Source organism: Arachis stenosperma, chromosome 10, assembly GCF_014773155.1.
Source record: "Arachis stenosperma cultivar V10309 chromosome 10, arast.V10309.gnm1.PFL2, whole genome shotgun sequence".
Classification (NCBI taxonomy): Eukaryota; Viridiplantae; Streptophyta; class Magnoliopsida; order Fabales; family Fabaceae; genus Arachis; species Arachis stenosperma.
Window position 1 is genome coordinate 123,400,397 of NC_080386.1, and position 8,200 is coordinate 123,408,596.

Below are 8,200 nucleotides of genomic sequence, written 5' to 3' on the forward strand. Positions count from 1 at the left end.
GGATTAGTTCGGTTTCGTTTATTACCTTTTTTTTTGTTCAATATTCTGCATATGTATTCTCTTTTGTCTATGGATCTGTGGATTATGTAAGCCCATGGTTTTTTTTTTAATCTAAAATAAAAAGGAGAAGATTTCTCAACATCTTCTTAGATTTTCCTTCTTTTTACTATTATAATTTTTTTAATCTTTTTTTTAGTTAGACGGACAAAAAGATTTTTTACATTTATTTAATAACTAGTAAGATCTATTTTCTTTATAAAAAATGTTAAATATACCCTTATATATGATTTCTTTTATTTTATTATATATGTAATACAATTGAATTTAGATAGTAACTAGTGTATGTTTCTGTACCTTGTACGGGATAATACATAAAATTATATTAAAAATTTTATTAAAAAATTAAATAATATATATAATAATTATTATTATAAATATTTTATAAAGTTATAATTAAAATTAAACTCTTAAAATTTTTAATATTAAAATATTAAAAATAATTAATATTTATCTTAATCAATTTGAGTTTGTTAAGTGATCATCTCACTTGTCTGCTTAAACAACTATTAGGAGTTAGAATCTCGTCTTGTGTATATAGTAATTCATTGGCTAGCGATAAACCCTTAATAAAAGGAGTATCAATACGTGGTTAGACTTGGCAGGAGTTTTCGAATACGCAGGTACCTGACCCGTCTATACCCGGATGAAAAGGGTAATAACTTGACTCGAGTCGGGACAGATTTTGCTTAAGACAGGTATCGTCGGGTTTAGGGTGTACCCGCCCCGAATATATACATATAAACATTTTTTAGTAATTAGGATTTGCCTCATATCACACATGATTCATAGCTTCAGTCTATATTCTATAGCCATGCAAGATAAACTCAATCATCCTCACCTAAAATCTTCTTCTTCTCGACTTCTTCACAAAAAAACCGCATAGCTCCTGTCATGTTGTTGCTTGAGTCCATCGCCGCTTACCTATTTACAACTCCCATCTTCCCTCAAAGCTAGAGACAAACCCACGTTTAATATAGAGGGGGCATTTGCCCCCACAAATTTATTTGAAAAAAATTAATACTTATATACATATATACCACTTATTATATTATATTTGTCTCAAAATAAAATATAAATAGTTCTTTTGTATTTTATGTTAAAAAATATTCTGTTAAACTTAACACATAATAATAATTATATTGCTAAATTTGATTTAGTATGAAAAATAAATAAATACACTCAAAAATTAGTGATAATTAATTATATTATATTAGTTAATTAATTAATAATTAAGTTAAAACTTAGTTTTCTAATTAAATACAATTTAAATTATTAGTAATTTTTTAAAAATTGTTTAAGATAAAAAAATATATTATCTATGTATTAATATACTGTAATTATTTTGGTTAAAAAATTTATTTATACTATAAAAATTATAATAAGTAGATTTGACAATTAAATAAAATAATTGTTTAAAAATATATATAAAAAATAATATTTAATCATGTTAAAAATAAAAAAATCCTTATAAATATTTTTTATTTTGTTATTTTAAATATTATACTATGTGTATGAAATTATATTTTTATTATTTTAAATATTATAATAATGATTGTGTGTATCTTTCTAGTTCTTATCAATATGTATTAGATAGTTCTAATTTTAAATTTTGAATATATCTAAACCAATTTAGATTGATCAAGTGATCAACTTAGTCCTCCACTTAAATAAGTATTGAGGGTTCGAATTCTGTCTCGTATGTATAGCAACTCGTTGCCGGCCAATTGTAGATTCTTAAATGGAATTAAAATTCATGACGGATTAGTCCTTAACTTGTTGAATATCGTGGGAAGCAAAAAAATATCTATACCTAAATTTTATTATATTTTTGTCCCCATTACTAAATTTTTCTGGGTCCGTCACTGTTCAGTGTTCACAGCTTATGTCATCATCGCTGCTCATCCCGTTACCGTCGTTGTTGAGCCCGTCGCCACCGTTCTCATGCCGTGTTTCTTTTCTCTAGGTAAATTTTCCTCTCTCTCTTTCTCATTGTGAGTTTGTTAAGTTCTTCTATTCAAACATTGATATTTAAATTATAAAAAAAATTGATTTTCATATTTTATAAAATATCATACTGGCGGTAATTGTAAATATGACACTACTTAAAATTAAATAAAGTAACATAGATAAAACAAATAAAAAAAATAAAAAATTACTTAATCTTGTATAAAATTTACCTATAAAATTCTGTACCAAAAAATGAATTTAATTTTAGTATATTAAGAATATAAAATATTTGATATAATCATTCAATTCAATTAGATTTATCTATTTAGGTCATTATTGAAAATAAATTTAAGATACTAACATACAATTACTTTAAATTAAGCAACAATTATCAATACTATATAAAGGACACACTATTTTACTAAGAATGATTGCCATAAGGAATAATTTTCTAATTTTCTATACTAATATTAGAAAATTTATATAATACTATATAATAATATTATCATCATTAATACTATATGATATCAAAACAAAAAAAATTACCGTGCTAATATAATATTATTAATATTATATAAATCATCTTTATATTTATTTTTCTGTGCGTATACAATATTTAATTAACACATTAAGACATATATAATATTTTGTTAATACATATATAATATAAAGTGATTTACAAATCATTATTAATTCGTATATAATGTATAATTAAATTTAATGAATTCAATTAGAATAAACAATAAATTATTTATTTTATTTCAGACTTTATAAATGAATAAATTAATTAACTAATATAACAAATTATAATTAATGTAGTAAAATTAATTAATTAATATATATTATAATAAATTATATTAATATTTAAATATTTAATCAAATCAATTAACTGATATAATTAAGTCATAGTAATAAATTGTATTGAATGAGTTAAAATAATTAAATCGGAAACACTCTACAGCGCATGCCACGTCAGCTCCATCATTAAGTGCATACATATGATTTTTATATAATAGAATAGATAGATAGATTTGTCTCAAAATAAAATATAAATAGTTCTTTTGTATTTTATGTTAAAAAAATATTTTGTTAAACTTAACACATAATAATAATTATATTGCTAAATTTGATTTAGTATGAAAAATAAATAAATACACTCAAAAAATAGTGATAATTAATTATATTATATTAGTTAATTAATTAATAATTAAATTAAAACTTAGTTTTCTAATTAAATACAACTTAAATTATTAGTGCTTTTTTAAAATTGTTTAAGATAAAAAAATATATTATCTATGTATTAATATACTATAATTATTTTGGTTAAAAAATTTATTTATACTATAAAAATTATAATAAGTAGATTTGACAATTAAGTAAAATAATTGTTTAAAAATATATAAAAATAATATTTAATCATGTTAAAATAAAAAAAAGTCCTTATAAATATTTTTTGTTATTTTAAATTATACTATGTGTATGAAATTATTTTTATTATTTAAATATTATAATAATATATTTCTAGTTCTTATCAATATGTATTAAATAGTTCTAATTTTAAATTTTGAATATATCTAAACCAATTTAGACTGATCAAGTGATCAACTTAGTCGTCCGCTTAAATAAATATTGAGGGTCCGAATTCTGTCTCGTATGTATAGCAACTCGTTGCCGGACAATTATAGATTCTTAAATAGAATTCAAATTTATGACGGATTAGTCCTTAAACTTGTTGAACATCGTGGGAAGCAAAAAAAAATATCTATACCTAAATTTTATTATATTTTTGTCCCCATTACTAAATTTTTTTGGGTCCGTCACTGTTCACAGCTTATGTCATCATCGCTGCTCATCCCGTTACTGTCGTTGTTGAGCCCATCGCCACCATTCTCATGCCGTGTTTCTTTTCTCTAGGTAAATTTTCCTCTCTCTCTTTCTCATTGTGAGTCTGTTAAGTTCTTCTTTTCAAACATTGATATTTAAATTATAAAAAAAAATTGATTTTCATATTTTATAAAATATCATACTGGCAGTAATTGTAAATATGACGCTACTTAAAATTAAATAAAGTAACATAGATAAAATAAATAAAAAATTACTTAATCTTGTATAAAATTTACCTATAAAATTCTATACCAAAAAATGAATTTAATTTTAGTATATTAATAATATAAAATATTTTATATAATCATTCAATTCAATTAGATTTATCTATTTAGGTCATTATTGAAAATAAATTTAAGATACTAACATACAATTACTTTAAATTAAGCAACAATTATCAATACTATATAAAGGACACACTATTCTACTAAGAATGATTGCCATAAAGAATAATTTTCTAATTTTCTATACTAATATTAGAAAATTTATATAATACTATATAATAATATTATCATTATTAATACTATATGATATCAAAACAAAAAAAAATTACCGTGCTAATATAATATTATTAATATTATATAAATCATCTTTGTATTTATTTTTCTGTGCGTATATAATATTTAATTAACACATTAAGACATATATAATATTTTGTTAATACATATATAATATAAAGTGATTTACAAATTATTATTAATTCATATATAATGTATAATTAAATTTAATGAATTCAATTAGAATAAACAGTAAATTAGACTTTATAAATGAATAAATTAATTAACTAATATAACAAATTATAATTAATGTAGTAAAATTAATTAAGTAATATATATTATAATAAATTATATTAATATTTAAATATCTAATCAAATCAATTAGCAGATATAATTAAGTTATGATAATAAATTGTATTGAATGAGTTAAAATAATTAAATCGGGAAACACTCTCCAGAGCATGCCACGTCAGCTCCATCATTAAGTGCAGACATCTGATTTTTATATAATAGAATAGATCAGTGGCTAAGAGAGGGGAGTTGAATCTTAGTCCCTTTTTACTTGATAACGCTTTCTACCTTTAATAAATGTTTCAAGAGATTTTTCTTCTTTTTGTCTCGTAACTAGTTAGGAGACATTTTCTTTTTGTCTCGTAACCAATCAGGAGATATTTTGCAATTTTGTCTCCTAGGCAACAGAATCAGAAATGAAGTGAAAGAGAGAGAGAATCACACCAACAAGTATTCTAGTTCAGCTGCTAAGTGCAATGCAGCCTACATCCAGTTTTCATCACAACAATGATGGAATTTCACTATAATCATACAGATTACAAACACCAATTCTCCCTAGGAACTACCCTTCCTATCCGAGACAAGTCCAGAATCTATTTCCAATCCTGAACTTGACTTGGTCACGTACCAAGCTTTCAACTGCTAAGTGCTAACCCAACTTGAAAGGGAATTCCCACAGAATCATGATACACAACACAGATGTACCAAAGACCTCTAAGACACCTATAGCTTTTTCTTTAATTTTGTACACTCTGCCTTTTTTCACTCACTGCCTTTTTCTTACAAACCTCACTATTTGCCTTTTTCACCATGAGACTCAAACAAAAAAAACTAAAGAAAATAAAAAATGAAACACATTAAAGGAGAAGAACTTCTGTTAGCTTAGGTAGCTATGAGAACTCTATGTTGTCTCTCCTTATCTCAAGCCTTGGTCGTTCACTCTTATTATAGAAGGGGAAGCTTCCAAGGTTGAAACGGTTCAACCAAGCCAACTTCTTCTTGTTCAACACCAATACTGGTTCGGACTCGAAAGCAAAAACCAACATGCAATTACCTCTCTCTCATCCCTTCTCATCAAGTTTCATCAATCTAAGCCTTCCATCTTGACTTGGTCCCTAAGAAGGATTTCTGACCCTTGATGAACACTTGATCCTTGACAGCTCCATCTGCTCCACTTCTGCTTCCTCCTCCACGTAGCTATAGTAGCTATCTTATGTAATGAATGAACAAAAAGTAGAAACGAGTCATACCACAGAGATCTTCTTTTCTGACCGAATTGGATTGCTACCATTTTTAGGTATGGAGATCTCGAGGCTTCTTCACCACATCTTGCCATTAGTGGTAAAGATCTCAGCCACGCCATACCTTGGATATTCTTTTTACTAAGGCCATCATCACCTTAGCCTCTTATTTGTCCATAGCTTTTCTGTGATTTTTCTGATAGCTTGCTTCAATCCTCTTTTCCTGCTAGACATGACCGAAAGAGAGAGGAGAGAGAAGAGAGAAAAGCTTTCAATGTAATTGATGAATGAAATTAAAATGAGTTAATTTTCCACTCCCTATGCATAGTAACATGTAACTCATTAAAAACAATCAAATCAATTTCAACTTTCTCTTTTCTGTTACCAATGCAATTAAATCTATTTAATTAGACTTGAATTCCATTCAAAGAGGGGAGTGGGTAACCGAGGAAAGCATGCATCAATGCTTTCTTTCTTCTTCCAATTTTCGGACCAAGCCTTTGTTGGTCTTGTAACAAGGATTAATTGGGCTTGCTCAATAAATTCTGGCCCAACTAACATAATAATTCAGCCACACATTATCTAGCATTTTTGCACAAAGCTGAATATTATCATCACATTGGGCTTTGTTTAATTTTCGGCCCAGTCACACAATCTGCACACAACAAAATTGTTAATCAACCAAATTATCATTACAGTACAATTAAGTTAATAATTTTGTATTTTAATCCCTTTTTAATTAATGTTTGATCATCATAATAATTTAGAGTTTTCCAAACTCAACAATCTCCCCCTTGATGACAAACATTATTAAAAATTGAATTGAAAAAGGGTAAGGATTAAGAGTACTCCCTTAATGATTTTGGATCCTCCCATTTTTCATTTGTCATATAGCTCCCCCTTAATATGTGCCATTTTATTAGAGGAAGCATTATCTATAACATTCTTAAAACCAAGCTTAAAGCCGCAATGTATTCAACATATGGAATATTAACAAATGTTGAACAGCTTGATTTTTGAGCAGATATATAATGATAATCAAAACTTAACTTGTTATCATCTAAATAATTTTCTACTCACAATAAATAGACATAAACATAAAGTATGCCTGAGTACAGAGTACATTGCAACCAAGACTCAGCATGTTCAAAACAAATAATTCCTATTAAAATATTTGGTGTCAAAACATTTAATCAAACAAAATTATTCAGCAACATAAAGTTCATTCATCATATCAGATTAGAAATTTGCAAAAAAAATAATATCAGAGCATAAACCATAAAAATCAGAAAAGATTATAGCACAAGTGTGATCATTCATATTTCAGCCCTGTTTCTTTTTTCTTTATCTTTTTAATTCCTCCCTCTTTTGTCATCAATGGGGGTCCTACAAAACAAATAAAAATAATATGCCAAAGTGCAAAATATTTGTTTAACCAAAATAAAAGGATCCAGAGTATCCAAGTACAGGCAATCAACAACAAAAAAAAAAGTACTCAAAAGAGCAGTAAACTGGAAATTGTTTAAACATGAATGGGTAGCAGTGAGCCTAACAATTAGGCATCAGACAGATTCACATCAGAGTCGGAAAATTCATTGTCTTTGTTGGAGGGAGCCAGATCCTTTTCAAAGCTTTGGAGAAGCAGATTGATCCTTTCATTATATTTGTTCCAAACTTTTTCATTTTGGTAAGCCTGCTTACGAGCTTCTTTGTAGGAATGTGCCATCAGTTTGGACATATGTGAAAGCTCATTTAATACGTCATTGAGTGACTCGGCAAGCTTAGATGGCTCAGACGGACCACTTTCAAGATCACTGTCAACTGACATGGCTGGTATTGAGCTTTTTCCTTTGTTTTCTTTCCCGGTTCCAGAAACTCTGCCTCCTTTGATGGTAGATACCCTATTTTCCACAGGCTCATTCATTAAATCAACATGAAAATGTTCAAAGATACATGTGAGAAAAATGCCATAAGGCAGATTTGCCTTTTTATCACTACGTACGTAGTCCCACATGTGACGAACCATTAAATATACAACTGAAATAGATGAAGAGATGAGAATAGCAAATAGAACTAGGGTATCACAAATTATTACTCTCTGAAAGGAACCGCTTTGTGGCATAAGAATATGGTTGATAATGCGGTGAAGCAGAGCTCTTACTGGACCAAGAGTTTTGTGTGTCAAAACAGTCCCATCTAGTGTAGAAAAATTCTCACAGACTTGAGTTAGAGCAATCTGATAAGAGATCCCAACTTGAGAGTCCCACTTTCCTGACATAT